We start from the raw sequence: 17,704 nt of genomic DNA, 5'->3' as shown, positions 1-17,704 counted from the left end.
GTAACACAGAGACACCAATTTTTTTTACATGGAAACCCTTGGTCAGAGGGAAAAGCCATAGTTGGAATTAGTGTTATTGTAAATTGATGTTGTGGTAGTTGTATTAAATAAAAGGGATGAAAGCTCCTTATTTAGATTTACAAAGACGATGTTTCTAAAAGAAACAATCGTGAAATAAAGACAAAAACAGAAACTACCTAATATTCTAAAGACTAAGTAAGATGACCATTAAAGCATCAGTGTAATATTCTAATACCCTCCCTTGATGGTCATTGTCTAACTGCTGTTTCTGGTCACAAATTCTTCAAAACATTCTGCTACTGCTGGGACTCTCCGTGAATCTGCAAAATGTCAATGACCAAGAGTAGTCAAAATCCATCCAGAAAAGAATAGAGAAGGGTGTCCCCTTATTTAGAATGCTTTGCAACAAGAGAAAAGAGCCTGCCATTAACTCTGCTACTGAGATGAGCCCACTACTAACCCTCCCAAAATCAACAAAACATCTAATCAGAAATCTTCACAAAAAAAATCCAACTTGATGTTGGATAATGGAGCGTCTCTCGCTTGGACACAGAGATACACTCAGAACAACTTGCATGATTATGAGAGAAAATCAGAAAACTCTCCAAACTTTGCAGATGAGCATGATGCCCCAAATTCAATTGCAAAAAGCTGCGATTTTGTAGGAGGAAAATTGGAAAAGCCAGGGACAATTATTGAGGTGAAAATCGATCAAAGTTAGAAAATAGAACCCGAGATAGGGATTAGAGAATACAAAGCTTCAATTTTAAGGAAAAATGGTAAAACCTAGCATAAAGTTTTTTAGGAAAAAATTATAAACCCGCTAGATAACTTTTGAGGAAAAATTATAAACCCACAAACCAATCATACAACTTTGCGAATCACAAAATCAGAAATGTTTTGAGGGAAAAATTATGAAAACCCATTAGATAAATTTTAAGAGAAAAATTATGAAAACCCATGAGAAAATTCTTCATGCAGCAAAATACGAGACTTTGCATGGTAAAACAACTCATGCAAGTCACAAAAAGAACATGCAAGTACATGCAAACCTTCAAAATCAAAGATTCCTGTTGAATCCAAGAAATCACGCGATCAAACCCTCTACTAGGGTTGCAAGTTTCAGCAAAAATCTTCAAAGACAAACCACAAATTCCATATAATTCCTCTTGATTTTTATTTAAAAATCAAGAAACAAATCTTTGTAAAAAATTCCATTTCAAATGAGGCTTGAAGTTTCCTTTAAAAATTCACCAAATTTTATGAAATCCCATTGACCTATTCTAATATATTGTTATGGTAAATTGATGTTGTTGTAGTTGTATTAAACAAAGGAGATGAAAGATTGTTATATAGAGTTACAAAAATAATGGCTCTAAAATAAACAATTGTGAAATAAAGATAGAAATAGAAACTATATAATAAATTAAAGACCTAAATAAGATGATCATTAAAGAAACATTATAATATTCTTATAATTAGTACCCACAAATATTTGCACTTTTCTTAAATGTGCCCGGTTAAAGACTTAACCGTGTTAGGAGCTTATAAGTATGCCCTGTGAGGAGTGGTTAAGGGATTTGCCTCTAGCCCTGTTAGAAGTAACCTTGTTAGAGGATTTCTAATTGAAGATCATGAGCTACCCGGTTAAGGGAATTAATCTTCAGACCTGTTAAGATCATGCTCACCCTATTAAAAGTGCACCGGTTAAGGGATTTAGACTTGAGAACCTGTTAGGATTCAACAAGGAAAGTGATCTAGGTATAGCACTTCTCAATTGCTTGTACAAATCCAATTCAGCTCAACATCTACTTCAGATTGTAAAAATTCAAGTAGTGGCTTGATCGCACACACCATTTATGACCATCACACATGCTACTGCAAAATTTTCTCATATAAATACACACTTCAGTCTTTATGGTAACCACCGTCTTAACTAAAACGTTTTACACTTGAATTTCACCTTAGGCCCCACCAAAACATATTACCAAACTGTAATCTGTCCTTTACCAGATCTACAACATCACTTATTTGAATTGCACATTGATTCAACAAAGAACATCTGGCCATTTGCACTTTTTTAATGAACGTGTATGACTTCAAAAATTGGATCAGAATGACCAGTGTGTGACCAATTCATCTTAACCCATTTATGCCACATCATTACCGAACTTCAATCGCAAAAGATGTGCCGGAGTTGACCCAAATACTAATGGTTGAGGATCAAACATAATTTTTATTAATTGATCTTTCACTTCCTCCTAAACATACTTCAGTCGATCCGAAGCTTGTCTTCTTGTAAACCAAATCATTTGCGATTGTGACATTGATCATAACTGAGTATAGATCATAACTCCTAAATTTCAACATTGGGATCATCACAGATCTAATAGACCAATCAAATCATTCACTGTCTGTGACTAGCTGTTCAACTCGGTTGTTTTAGTCACACTTAAATCCATAATAACTTTTGACCAACTTGTTCTCAGCTTGCACGATGGTAGACAGGGCATCCTGAGACGTCCCTTAGTCATCCATAGCTACCACACACCTTAATTCCTATTGCACAACCACTTTCAAGCTGATTTCCACTGTGCACATACTTGAAAAACGCTTCCTGTAATCTGTCAACCAACAACCTTCAAGTTGACTTCAGTGACAACACAAAAGCTGATCAAGTACTTGCACTGAAACATCTGTACAACACAACCTGCATTAGTTATGCCAACACATACGTCAACAAACTCAAACACCTCTATTAAAAGAAAAAACACCAAAATGATGGGTTTTTCAGGTGGAATGAACATATGGAACTACGAGTAAGTTTATAATTGAAGTGGCGAGCAATAACTTGCTGTTGAGTTATACTTTGAGGAACTTATGAGCCAACTTAACTTGTGAGTTTATGGTAACCTTATCATCTATGTATGCCCTCTGGCTATTTTGTTTTTCATTGGATTAACTTGTAGGGGTTGGTAATTGAAACTGCTACTAGTGCCATTTTGCTCTTGCATTTGAAGTTACTGCTAACTTGGTGTCTCAAGTCCTCTCATAGCATCTGACCAGCTAAGGCTTTTATCATTAAAATTCAGCCGCCTCTGTGCAGCCATCTGAATTGTTGTCAGCAACTTCCTTTGTTTCAAATATGCAATTTGATTTGAGGTCAATATTGTCCAATTTGATGGCATTGGCTATGCATATTCTCATACTTCTTAGGGAAGAATTAGCAATACAATCATGGAGACAAAAAATCATTCGTTACTATTGTGCCAGTTGGGCATATTTTTTGTTATCAATCCTGTTTGAAAGGAGATTTTGTCAGAATTTGAAATAGTACAGGCTTATTACCTATGTTCCATCGTATTTTGGGGATGGGAATGGTGGAATGGCAGGGGATACATTTCCATGATGTTTCTTAAAGGGCCAAATACAAGGGATGACAATATACAATGTTTCACAAAGTATGTCAATAATTGATAACAACAAGACAATATGAGAATAAATCATGGATTCACAAGTAATGGTAGTAGTATTACAACATAAATGATAATAGTAGAAATATAAATCAATAGTGTTAGTGTTTCAACCTAGAAATAGAGATAAACAACAATAAAAGAGCATAAGCAATACATAACTTTCCACTTGATTGATTTACAATATATCAAGCAATCATAGAAATAGATTGTGAAAGACTTTTCTTCTTTCACATGAAGGTCTTGTTGAGTCCCAAATATAAGACCCTTCATATTTCCACATATTCAACACTTTGCATTTCCGTACGCATGCCTCTTCGCATGACTTATGACATGTGTCTCTTTTGCATAATATAATCACAAATATCTCTTTCAGCTGAAGATGACCATAATGGTCATAACAAACATATTTTTGTCTCGTAAAATTAGAGATGAAAATCTCTATCGCAGCTACAAACTTCAACTAGTATAACAACATTTTAACAATAGTCCACAAACATCAAAACCATGGTCTATCAAATAGAAATATAAAAGTAGGAGATATTCACACAAGTCAAATTGTGATATTGCTCCCAGGATTCAACTGTGTAGTTTTTTGAGTCAAACTCATTGACCCATATTTCATGAGTTGTGGTTCACATGAACCCATTTCTTATGAGAATGAATGGATAAGATAAGAAACTATAAATTTATTAATGTTCAACAAGAGACCACAAGGGTCTAAGGGACTGGAAAATGTAGAACAAGGCAACAACCAACAACGGGGGCACCAAACGATGTCCATGAAAAGAGCAAGCAAGAAAACAAAGGAAACAAAACAACCAAAAACCAAAGAAGATTAAATACTCCTCATAGACAAGAAGTAGCCCAACACTAAAGGATATGGTTTAGGGGAAAGGCGTGCCCCGGACTATCTTAGAGAACCACTGGGGATATGGTGGTGCTCTCAAGTTTATCCTCAATGAGGCCTTGCAGATCTAGTGTGCTCTAAAGAAAGGTTGAGTGACTACTTGGTCCCCTAGTAGGAGACAAAGGGATGAAGAAAGAGGCGATGAGCTAGTCTGATGTTTGTCTTAGTGAAAACTAAAGCTACAAAGTGTAATTGCGAAGGCACTTGGCCTCCTAGAGATAAAGTACAAGACACCGCTGACCAGTGTATCCAAAAAATGAAGAGATAGACATGCACTCATTGAACAAGCAGTAGATCCTCCCCTGATCTCATAGTAAATGGGGCAGCGAAAAACAAAATGGGTCTCCGTCTCTGCCTCCCCAAGGGGGTGTAGGTGGCAAATCTTGTTCTCTCTATCAATCTGGTGGCTAGTTTGTATACGTAACCAATGGAAACCAACTCTGAAAGACCCAAAGAGATGCGTAGGGAACGAGTCCAGCGGGGAGTGAGGCACCAAGGGGCACAATACCCATATCCTGTATATCCATGTAGTGCTCGATATAGGACATCCTCAGGCGAAGCCCTATTGGAGGGTTACTCCATGTCGTAATAATATACTTCCTGTAGTTGTCAAGTGTGACGTGCTCTCCTACTGAGAGGGAAGGAGGTGAGTTGGGGCATCCAAGGAGAAGTGGAAGGGGGGATTCGGATCTGTTGCAATCCCAATTGAGCTGAGAGTAGCAAAAACCTGGGTGAAGCAATAGTGATCTCTTCCAGTAGCCTCGAAGCCAGCCATCGCCTCGAAAGAGCAATAAGCTAGGTAAGAATATCTGTGAGGACCATCAGTAGAGTCTACAAAGCTTTAAAGCCAATGGAGAAACCAAATCAAATAAAAAATGGTCCCAAGCTTGAAAGGATGGGCCCCAAACTTTGCCAAGATGATATTGTGGGGTGGATTGATGACATTTGATAATGCATTGAAAGAGGGTCTGGACTCTCTCAATCGACACCCAATCAGCAGCCAAGAGAGAGGGGCCCCCACACAATTGATCCATAGAGGATGGTCGATCTGACCAAAGAGTCCAAGAGGACATTTGGTCGTAGTATCCTGGAAGTGATGTTTGAAGTACTATCTCTGAAGCATAGCCAGGGAGCCAAGCCCCTTATTGACCCAAGGCTTCATGACAGATTTCAAACTTGAACAGGGTCCAGAGATCTTAACCCCTTGATAAGTGTAGGACGATGTGATCTCAACTTCCACACCCTGAAAGTGGAAATGGAGATGTGAAGTCTTCAAGCAATTGAAGGCTATCACCCGGGTCTTCCTAGGTTTACAACTACTTGTCGCAAGTCACAAAAGGAGGTCAACCCATCAAGAAGGGGCTAGAGTCCCTTAGGGGAGAAAGACACAAGAACAACATCATTGACAACTAATAAAATGGAGATTAAAACCTGCTGTAAATAGTAGCCGTCATCAGGGAATGAGAAGTCACGAGGAAAGTCTCGAGCTCCCCAATATAAATATACTAAAGAGATTAGAGGAGAGAGGATATCCCTGCATCACCCCAATGGTTCTCCTAATAGGGTCTTGAAAACCCTAAGGTGTCCTGAACCCTTCCACCATGCTCTTATATAAGCTCATGATAGTCGTCAAGAGACTCTCAGAAATCCCAATCCCTAAACCTTTGGAAGAGAGTTGTCCAAGAAACAAAATCAAAGGCTTTGCGGAAGTCAACGAAGCAACAATAGACTTTTTCCAAGGGGTGTCGCACCTCCTCAATAATAGTCCCTAGTGTCTAAATATGGTCAATGGTGTAAAAATATGTACAAAAACTATTGTTACTGTTAGATTGCAATGTTATTGATCAAGCTCCTTGGATAAGGTAGTGTTCAACATAGTGGTGTAAATTTTGTCAAACGTATGCCCAACCATGATGGTCCTATAGTTGTTGGGGTCCAAGAATGAGCTGGTCTTATAATTAGATAGATAATATGCTGTGACCAAGGGTCAGGAAAGCCAGTGCAAACCACTCTATTAAAAAACACTATGAGAAATGAGACCAAAATAGTCATACCAAGCTTGAAGAGCTCGGCTTGGAACCCTTTTTCATTTGTTTCTTGCTACTTTTCATACATCAAACAACTTCATTGATGTTGTAGAATGTAAAGAGGTGGTGATGAGGTAGAGGGGTGAGGTGGAGAGGAGGGTGGCCACGGATAGCAAGGAGGGTGAAGGTGTGAGAAACAAGGGAGTTGTGATATAGGGTGGAGGGGGGAGGGGTGGCAAGGGTACATGGTAAGCTAGAAGGGCTTTGGAGACCGCACGAGATAGGTAAAAAGGGATGCACACTGTGTCATTAAGAAAATCTGGTTCTTGTGGAGAAGAAAGAGGCGATAAGTGAGCCTCAACTAGACAAATGAGGGAGGGGAAATAGTTGAGAAGGTCGAGCAAATCAAGTGCTGAAAAGATTTGTAGTCCTCGTCGAACCTTGTAGTACGCGACTTGCTGACCCGAGCAACTTGCTTGACTTGCAACGAGTCTCGTTACTTTGGTGCTAACATTCACCCATCAATATGGGATGAATGCGATTATCAGATTTACAAACTGGACAATGGGAGAAAAAGAAGAAAACAACCCTATGACCATTTATCAAGTCTTTCACATTACCGAGGAAATGAAGGGGATTAAATCACTTATTCTGGAAATGATGCTTTTGTGAACTGACTGATTCACAATTACATAACTACTTGACATAATAATGCAGAACCATATTTAAAATAGGAAAGAAAAAACCACAAGATCCATTTTAACCAAAAAAATGAACATACAGACCATAAGATCTGACACATGCATATTCCTCTTTATTTCAAAAACGTAACAAAAGAGCCCCAAGACTACTTTGCCCCTGCTATTACAATCAGTTTGCAGAACATGAAAATAACTATCCTCTATTTCCCCATTACAATTTTTATTTCAGAACATATTCTTCCCTTGTGGCCACATGTCCTCTGTGAAAAAGAAGAAACCCCCTCCTTGAAAGCTCCCTACCATAAATAATCTCAATGAGGTATCATTCAGTTTTTTTTATAACTTAATCTTGGTATGGAAACCTTCATAATATCCCATTCCATCAAGATTGATATTTTTTAAATATCAAAGTTTACAAAGATAATAATAAAGACACCTACATGTGTATCGTTAAAGAAGTGGCATACGATTTAAACTTTATATGATTCATCATCGGTGCTAAAGCCTTGCTATGTTGTATTTTATAATGAGGACACCTATGCTTTTCCTCGGCATCTTTGCAAGACTTCCAAATGGCGGTGGTATACCCTTTATCTATTTACTCTCGAGCCTTAGGTTCAAACGGAAAACACGAACTCTGTTCATGCTCTTGCTTAATTTTTTAGCCATTATAGAGGTCTCAACTCCCATTGCTTCATGCTCGATAAATGACATCTATTGATGACTTGCTGGTGTAATCTGGTAGCAGCTTGACATGCACCCGGTTCAAATCCATTGTGTGCGATTAGGATCTGCGATCGCATTCCATTTCCTATTCATGCTTGTGCATTTATATTCTACCGTTAATTTGGTAACCCCTTAAGGATGCCAGCCTTTAGGTCATTGGGTTTGATTCGTAATTCCTAATTCCTCCTTACATCTGTGATGATGCCTGAACATCAAGTTCAATTGCTTTGACCTTGTTTAGCAAGGACATAACATGAATGAGCTCAATCATACCCTAGTCAATGATGGTCTTTGATTAATTGGAAGGTGCATTGATTGATATTTTGTCAAACGTGTCGCAGTTAATTACCATAGTTCACCATCATGCGTATTCTTGACCACTCAAACGCAACTTGATGAGGATTGCCTCCCGTTCTCACAATATGAAAAATGGAATTTGACATTTAATGAGCGGACATATGCTTCTTTATGGTGAGTGTATTGACTTTTGCAGTGACATTGGATATATATAATTGTATCTTCTTGTTCACTTTCTGTGATATTTGACCAAAAGGGACATTATAATCTCGATCCTCCTTTATCATAATTTCCATGGAGGCGTTAGTAACAACGATACCACAGGTAATTGACATGCCGCAGTTTTAGCAATGTGCTCAAAAGCTCAAATTTTTTTCACAACCGGAGCACTTAACTTTCTTTTTATTTGAATGAGGGACTTTATGTCAACAAAGAGCCAAACAACCCACAATCATCTAGCACTGACACCTTCTGATGATAATCAAAGTCTAGTGATTTGGCGCGATTTTAAAGTATTGGGGCTTGATATATTGCCGCATTGAATGGATGCATGGGTTGGTAATCAATTTTATCTGGACACAAACTATTACGAGCCACAACAGTATTCAAAGGGGTCGTCATACCTAGTTCTCAAAGTAGAAATTTGTTATGAAACAAACTTTGTATGGGTTTCGGTTTTCAAAACTAGAATGGGAAATCTACTGAGAGACGGACTTAACTAAAACTTCTCAATGTGGATCGAGATGGTGGCCAATGTGAAGCATTTTGCTTCTATAAGTTTTTTGCAAATTCTGAAGATGTAAAACTGATGTAGTATTACTACCTTGCTACAAATCGATCTACTATAATTCTGGGCTGAATGTGATTGTTCTGGAAGTCTGCAATAAATTATGGAGATTATATTTTATTTCTGCACTAAATAGCCAAGGAGAAGATTGGTAGAAAAGCAAACTTAAGATTATATCGTGTCTTCTATCCACAATCTTGCTCCTACTTATATATTACCCAAGAGTCTTGCCTTTTCAAATAGACACAACCCCTTCTAGTTTGGCCCTCCATGAAACAAACTACCCCTCCAAAAATCGGTGCCCTTGATCATTAACTAATAGTTATTATTTAGTTAACAACAATAGTCAATAGAAGGCATATAAATATGCCTAGCAAATCGCCGATTTGTTCTAAGGGAGATGTAATTATCATGAGACCATATATAAAGGAAATGACATACATTTAGAACTGTCTGATCTGAAAAATCAGAACATTAAGATCATCAAGTTATCGGGATTTAACACTCCCTCTTAACTTGATAATATAAATGAGAGAAACATAACTAGCAACATCAATTATGATGACTAAGCATAGATTGATACCCTATATCTATGTAAATCTTTCAAGCATGCAATATCATTGTACACATGATACTTTGTCATATTACTAAACCTATAATATGAATTATCACCTAGTCTTGTGATAACAGTATTGCATGGAATGTACACAGGATAAAATCCGGAGAGTGATTAAATTCTTCCTTTATCCAAGTTGTGACTCATAGGTATTGACAAGCCTACATCACAATATGATTCTAAGTTAAGATCTGCCAGTACACAGGATAAAGTCCGGAGAAAGATTAAATTCTTCCTTTATCCAAGTTGTGACTCACAGGCATAGAAATGTCTACATCACAATGTGATCTTGAACTCATCCAGATCTAACAGTAGTGCTCTACTGTTTAGTACATTATCTCAGAGATCGTCATCTCTCATAATGTCTTTTATACAAGTGTCATTATCTTAGAGATTGTCACCTCTTATATAATGAATACAAATGCTGAAGCCCATAACAGTCAATAGCCTAACAATAATAATTTTAACACAAAATCATTTCATTAATAATTAAAGAGTACAAATGTATTATAATTCAACCATACCAAGTCCTTTTCTAAAGTGATCTATCTTCACTCGAGAGAGAGAGAGGTTTGGTAAGAATATCTGTTGTCTCGTCTGCAATGCAAATATATTCTAACTTGACAGTTCCTGTCTACCATATCTCTTACATAATGGTAAGGAATTTCAATATGCTTGGATCTGTCATGAAAAACTGGATTCATAGAAAGCTTGATGGAACTTTGATTATCACAGTGAACGATAGTGAAATTCATGGGTTGATCAAATAATCCCACAAATAACTTTCTAAGCCAAACTTCTTCCCGAGAAGCCATTGCAGCTGCAATGTATTCAACTTATGTGGAACTTTGTGCTACTGATGACTTCTTTTTGCATATCCATGATATCATTGCTGAGCCTAAACTGAAACAACATCCTGAAGTGCTTTTCCTATCATTAACACTTACACCCCAATCTGAGTCTATGAATCCATGTAAGTTTAAGTCAACTTTCTTATACTTAAGCCCAAGGTTAAGAGTGTGTTGTAAGTATCTCATAATGTGTCTGACTGCAACCAGGTGAATCTCTTTTGGCTCACACATAAATTGACTTAAGGCATTAACAGCAAAGCAAATATCAGGTCTTGTATCTACCAAATACATAAGAGACTCAATCATCTGTCTGTAAAAAGTAGAATCTATGGAGGGTGATTCTGTTGCTGCTTCCTTAAGTTTGTGTAGCTTAGTCTCCATTGGAGAAGACATAGGTCTGCAGTTCCACATTCCAAATCTCTTCAAGATGTCTAATGTATACTTTCTTTGATTAAGTATGATGCTGTCAAAGTTCTACCATACTTCCAGTCCTAGTAAGTAATGAAGGAGTCCTAAATCTTTCATATCAAATTCTCTGATTAGATCTTTCTTGCATTGATCTATTAGATGATCATCACCTGTTATTAGTAAATCATCAACATATAGTATCAAAATTATCATATCATCTTTATCCCTTTTATAATAGAGATTTGGATTAGCTTCATTCTTAGAGAATCCTAAACTGGTGAGAAATGTATTGATTCTTTCATACCATGCCCTCCATAGAGAGTTTTCTCGAGCTTGCAAACAAAGATTTTAGGATTGAGTTTCAAATCCTTCAGGTTGTTCCAAATATACCACTTCTGTAATCTTTCCATTCAGAAATGTTGTTTTCACATCCATCTGATGTACCAATAGCTAGGATTGCTCTTACGGAGGTGTATCTGGCAACTGGAGCAAAGGTTTCTTCATAATCAATTCCCTCCTTTGAGAGAATCCTCTAGCTACGAATCTAGACTTATATTTTTCAATGCTACCATCAACAACATGCTTGATCTTAAATATCCAATTAGAAGAGACAATAGAGTTTCCCTCAAGCCTTGGAACTATTTTCCAAACATTGTTCTTAATAATGGATTGGTATTCTTCTCTCATGGCATCCTTCCAAGCTATATGTTTGATAGCATCTGAAACATTTGTTGGTTCTGATTTAGATATGTCACTCATGTTTGCTACATAGCTAGAAAATCTTTTGGGTCTTTTGCTCTCTCTAAAGGTTCTAGATGGTGCAACGAAGTCTTGTGCTTCCTCTATAGTCTTAATAGTCCAACGTGGTCTTTTCTTAAGATTTGAGATTCCTCAAGATTAAGGTTTGAATTTCACCTTCGATTTCTTCAATGTTCTCCTTAAAAAACTTAGGATCATGATTTTCTTCATAACTAAGTATATGAGACGGATCTTCAGAGCTTAGGGCTCTATTGAATGCACACTCTTTTTCAAAGATAACATCTCTACTAAGTTCAATGTTTTTCTAACCAGGTATGTAAATTTTATATGCTTATGAGGTTTTACTATACCCGACAAAAATGCCTTTCCTTCCAAAAGGTTCTAACTTAGTTCTCTTTTCTTTTGGAACACATATGTATACAAGGCACCCAAATGTCCTAAGATGACTTATATTTGGTTTAACCTTAGAAAAGACTTCTTCAAGAGTTTTATCTCTAAGGTGGGAGTGAGGACTTTTGTTTTGAATATAGACAACAGTACATGAGGCTTCTACCCAAAGATAAAATTCTAAGTTTTGATCAAGTATCATAGCTCTTGTTGCTTCTATAATTGTCCTATTCTTCCTTTTTGCTACCCCATTTTGCTGAGGATTATAAGGAACAATATACTCCCTTTTATTCCTACTTCTTTACAAAAATCTTTAAACAAATCTGAAGTATATTCCACTCCATTATCAGACCTAGGAGTTTTAATATTATGTCCTGATAGGTTTTCAGTTAAGGTTTTGAATTCTTTAAATCTCTTAAGGATTCTTTCTGATCCTTTACATTTTAAGAAGTAAATCCATGTTTTCCTAGAGAAATCCTCTATAAAAAGTATATAGAACAAAAATCCTCCAAGATAAGAAACAAACATAGGTCCACATAAATCTGAGTGGACTAATTCTAAAACATTGTAAGAGTTTATATTGCTCATTTGAAATGGACTTTTGGTGTTTTTACCTAGTGCACATCCTTTGCATATGCTAGAATGACCTTAATTTAATTTAGGTAAACCAATAACCATATTTTCCATAGTCGATAAGGCTTTGAAGTTTAGGTGCCCTAACCTTCTATGCCGCACTTTGTTTATATTAGTAGCTTCATAGATTAAGGCTTGAACAAGTTTAATATTTAATTCATACAAGTATCCCTTTCTTTGACCAACTTTGATTTCTTAAATGAAGAGTTCTTAGACCAAGTCATTATTTTACCGTCCATGAATGAAACCTTATGTCCATCATCTTCAAGTGTTATAACAGAGATTAGATTCCTCTTGATTCCTGGTACATAGCGCACTCTTTTGAGAAGAAGAGAAATACCCAGCTTCAGTTTCAAGGTGCAGTTCCCAATTCCTTTGATAGAACGAGTGGAATTATCACCTATCGTAATTTCGTCATTAACTTCTTCTAATATTGAGTCTAGTACTTCTTTGTATCCTGTAATGTGTCAAGATGATCCACTATCAATTACCCATGCTTCACTTGATACTTTATTTGATAGCGCTAAATACAATAAACGTTTCTTAGGATCATAATTTTCCTCTTTCTTAGTAATGTTTATACAATTTACTTGCTGCTTTGTATTCTTTGGATAACTTTTTTTATAATGTCCAAATTTCTCACATTTAAAGCATTTTACTTTGGATAAATCTCTCTTAGGCTTGTCATTTCTTCGATGAGCCTTCTTCTTGAAGTGCTTCTTCTTACCTTTATAGGAATTTGTGTTTAGAACATGAAGTTCTTCATCTTTAGTTTTCAATTTCCCTCCTTTCTTAAGTTACCTAGATTATTGTTGAAGGCAATCTCCTTTAAGTCTATTGAAGTATGGAAGTTTGTCTCTAGCACTTATTCTTTGTCAGAATATTTCCCATGAATCTGGTAATCCATCTATTGCCATTAATGTTAGTTCTTCATCATCAATTATGTACCCAATGCTTGTAAGTTCATCTCTTAGACTAGCCACCCTTAAGAAGTATGAATTCATAGATTCTCCCTTATTTTTATATGATTTAGTTGCTTTTTTAGTGAAAGGGTTCTAGTTGCATTATTAACCTTATATGCATTTATTAATGCACTCGTCATATTGAATGATGTATGATGTTTCATTAGCATAGATTCTATTTCATTTTTAACTCCATCTAATATGATTTTCATGGCTTTCCTGTTTCTTTTGATCTAGTTAGTTTTATAAGGATCAACATCAAGTTGATCATTTTCTTCAAGAGCTATCATAATTCTGAATTTCCATGCAATGAAGTGGTCTTTTCCATCAAACCTGTCTTCGGGTCTAATTGCATTGGCCATTGTAAGTAGAAGGATGTTGCTTAGATATGTTTTAAATCTGATTATCAATTTGCAGAGCCAAGGTCTGACTGCCAGAGCTCTAATACCATGTATTTTCAGCAAATTCTGAAGATATAAAACTGATGTAGTATTATTACCTTGCTACAAATCGATCTACTATAATTCTGGGCTGAATGTTATTGTTCTGAAAGTCTGCAATAAATTCTAGAGATTATATTTTATTTCTGCACTAAATAGCCAAGGAGTAGATTGCTAGAAAAGCAGATTTAAGATTGTATTGTGTGTCTTCTATCCACAATCTTGCTCCTACTTATATATTACCCAAGAGTCTTGCCTTTTCAAATAGACACAACCCCTTCTAGGTCGGCCCTCCATGAAACAAATTACTGCTCCAATTAACTAATAGTTATTACTTAGTTAACTACAATAGTCAATAGAAGGCATATAAATATGCCTAGCAAATCGCCGATCTGTTCTAAGGGAGATGTAATTATCATGAGACCACCTATAAAGGAAATGACATGCATTTAGATCTGTTTGATCTGAAAAATCAGAACAGTAATATGATCAAGATTTAACAGCTTCATGCTTTTGGGTTGTATGCAGAGATTATTATGCCTGATTCAGAGGAAATCAAGGCTCGAAAGACCCTATTAGTCTATTTGGTATGTCACTGTGATAAGAACCATGTTGGGATCCAAAACGATTTTCTCCTGAGATCTTTCTCAGCGAGCAACATCCCAATCATTAACTCCTCCAATGTTTATACCAATGAGATTATAACCCGATGTGATAGTGTATCATAGAAAATCTTGACTAAATGGTTGTCCTTCCAACATGGACTCTCCCAGGATCTATTTGCTGCATCTTAGAATGTACCATATATTGACAATGATTCCTTTCACTAAATATGACACATCCTCTTTTGCAGATCTGAACTTCCTTCCCTCAGGTCTGAAGTGCTTGGAATGCCAAACTCATTGAATTTTGGGGCATTTGAACTTTTGATGTATCTTGTACCAGGAGACCCTAGATATAGAGCTTGGAAAATGTTCTCTTGAATTTCGAATTGAACCTTTGTATTTGATTGGGTTAAACTTGTAATTTGAGCTCAAATGTCAAACTTTGAATCGACGACCTACATTTTGAACTTTGAACCTTTAAGGTTTAAGGTTCAAATTGAATACCTCTAGCTAATGATATCTCAAGCATAACTTCACAAAGACATCATTAGCAAAATCATTGTAAATCATGAGAATGTTCGGGGAATTTTCTCTATGGATTCAATGTTAAAAACTTGGGTGCCGAAAGCAAGTGAACACATATGATGCCTGTACATCTAGAATTTGACCATGATCTTCAACCCTTGCAAGGATCTCCGCGAGGTTGAAGTCAACAATTTTCTTTAGAGTTAACCGACAATAGTCCACTTGACGAATGTCAATCTTTCTACGCATATCAACCCAAATGTCTTCAAGACAGTGAACATGGATGTGGGCTTTTCTCATTTTGTCATTCATGCCCGCCAATCAAAACAAGACCGTGGTATGAATTTCTTCAAAGTAATCATGTGAAGCTCAAACTCCATGTTTTTAGCTTTAGGCATTATGTCCAATGAATATTCGCCGATCTTCAAAGGATTTCTTGATGAAATCCCAACATCTGGTCTATGCAAGGAAGACTAGTATGATTGCACTGCCATTAGTTGCCTTGCTAACTCCATGAGGATAATCTTGGAAGATTGTATCGCTCATCTCTGAAATAACCAACCCTCATATATGTGAAGTTGGGAAATTAAAGGAACAAACAACCATACTCATTCACCTTAGTACAAGACTCGTAAGATGCTTGCTTCTTTGGAAGTTATTTGTCGAATAGGCACATGTAATGCCCATAAAAAACATCTTGTACCCTCTTGTAGTGCATCTAGCTGGACCTTAAGGTTACCTAATCATAATACTCCCTTACTAATACTGACATTTGATCACCCTTTGTGGATAGGCCTGAAAATGAACTTAGGGCAGAAACAATGTATACCAGGTCTGACTTCATGTAGGAAGTCTCGGTTGAAATGACTTGGGATAATTGCTCCAATAACATATCACTGATCATATCTTCCCAAATAATTTTCGTTTGATTGGAGTGAATAATGAGACAAATGTACTTATACCTCGCACTCCCTTTGATCGTCTAATAAGATTAGGCCTCTTATTGACCAACCAATTATATTATTCACGTACTTATTCCAGTTTGTAGTATCACTATTCCATCTCTCTAAGGATTTTTAGTTTGAGATATTGGTTACCAATGGAGCGGGTGGAGCTTGGAAGATTCTTTCAAGGGTCTCTAGATCCAGACTGATAATGATCTTCCCATCTTGGTCTCTAATAGTCCTTGATGAGAGATCAAAGTTCTTTGCACAAGCACATGTGAACTCATGTTCATGGACAGCCAAAGGGAGAGCAAAAACGGATGAATGCAACTCTATTTTATGTGAGACATCTCACTTGTAGCAATAGCGTCTACTCTCTTCAAAAAATCTTCAATATTTGTCATGTCCCCTTTTCTAGGACAATGATTTCTGTTGCGTCGTTAGCCCATTTTGCCTTAGTCCTAAGGGCTAACTGAGTTTTCTCTGGGATCAGTTCAATTTTTGGCCTAGATAGTTTCAGTTGTTGGCTGATCGGGTTTATTTTAGTGGTGTTTCCGAACACGTACTACTTTTAGTTAGTCAGTATGCTCAGTGTTCTTGGCATTTCAAGATTGGACTTGGAATGTCTTGTGGAGACCTTTCCAGTAAGCTATCACACATGCATATCTGCGTCCACCTGATCAGAGTTTTTAATGCCTAAAAGTTTAATTGATTTCTCATAAAGTGACTTTATAACTTAAGCTCATATTGTTATTGTCATTTTATTATCTATGAGCACTTTATTTCCTTAATTGGGGGAAAAGTATTATTTTAAGAAGGAAATATAGAAACAAAAAGGGGAATACAAAGAGTCACTATTTGTCCTTAAAAGGGAAGAAGGAGCTCATTTGCAAGGCACATTTTTTTGTAATTTGGATTTTACTTTCTCTCTTGGAGAGTTATTTTCAAAAGTTTCAACTTTTAGTAGGTGAGAGGACGGAAACCCTCGTGCTTGGGTAGTGGATAGAAACCCATTGTTGGTTGGAGACATCGCTTATGTGTTTAGCGTTATCTTTCAGATTCATTTTTTTTTATTATCCAATCTTGTTGTAGTTGTATCTACGATTGTATTTGTTGGTCATTTTGCTGAAGAATATCAATGAAACATTATTTTTGAAAATATATTTCTGCTGGAGATTTGTTGCAATAATATTTGAGACTTATTTTTATATAGTTACTTAATGGGGTTTTCCTGGTGAAATCTGAAAATCATTGCATGAATTTATTTGTTTAAATTTTCAGAGATTTTGTTAAGGGTTTTGAGAAAATATCCGGTTGGGGATATTATAATATCCAAGTGTGAGATATTAGTATATCTGATATATTCACTATATGAAGTGACTTGTGAAGGACGTATGGAGTTATGATATTGATCATATTGATACTTCATTTTCTGCTCTTCCTTACTTTTACCTTGTACAATCTCCTTTATCATAACAAGTTGGTGTGCACAAGCAATTGTAACATGAAAATTCTATAATGTAAGAACATCTTTAGGAGGGGGATCCATTGCATGTTTTGGGGTCTACAAGCGTGAATTTTGGAACTTTTGCATATGAGGTATGGCTGGGAATTCTTGGAGCATCGAGTGAA

The 17,704-nt window shown here is 36.4% G+C and overlaps 1 protein-coding gene across 1 annotated transcript in view; it reads left to right on the top strand.

Annotated features, from left to right (window-relative positions):
* LOC149538821 (uncharacterized) overlaps positions 1-17,704 on the top strand; it is a 196,861-nt gene that overhangs the window by 162,581 nt on the left and 16,576 nt on the right. The gene's annotated exons all lie outside the window — the stretch shown is intronic.

The sequence above is a fragment of the Cupressus sempervirens genome, chromosome 9 (genome assembly GCF_028749045.1).
Source record: "Cupressus sempervirens isolate cs-2001-9-10 chromosome 9, ASM2874904v1, whole genome shotgun sequence".
NCBI lineage: Eukaryota > Viridiplantae > Streptophyta > Pinopsida > Cupressales > Cupressaceae > Cupressus > Cupressus sempervirens.
Note: the sequence above shows the minus strand (reverse complement) of the source record. Positions and strands in the feature narration are given on the sequence as shown.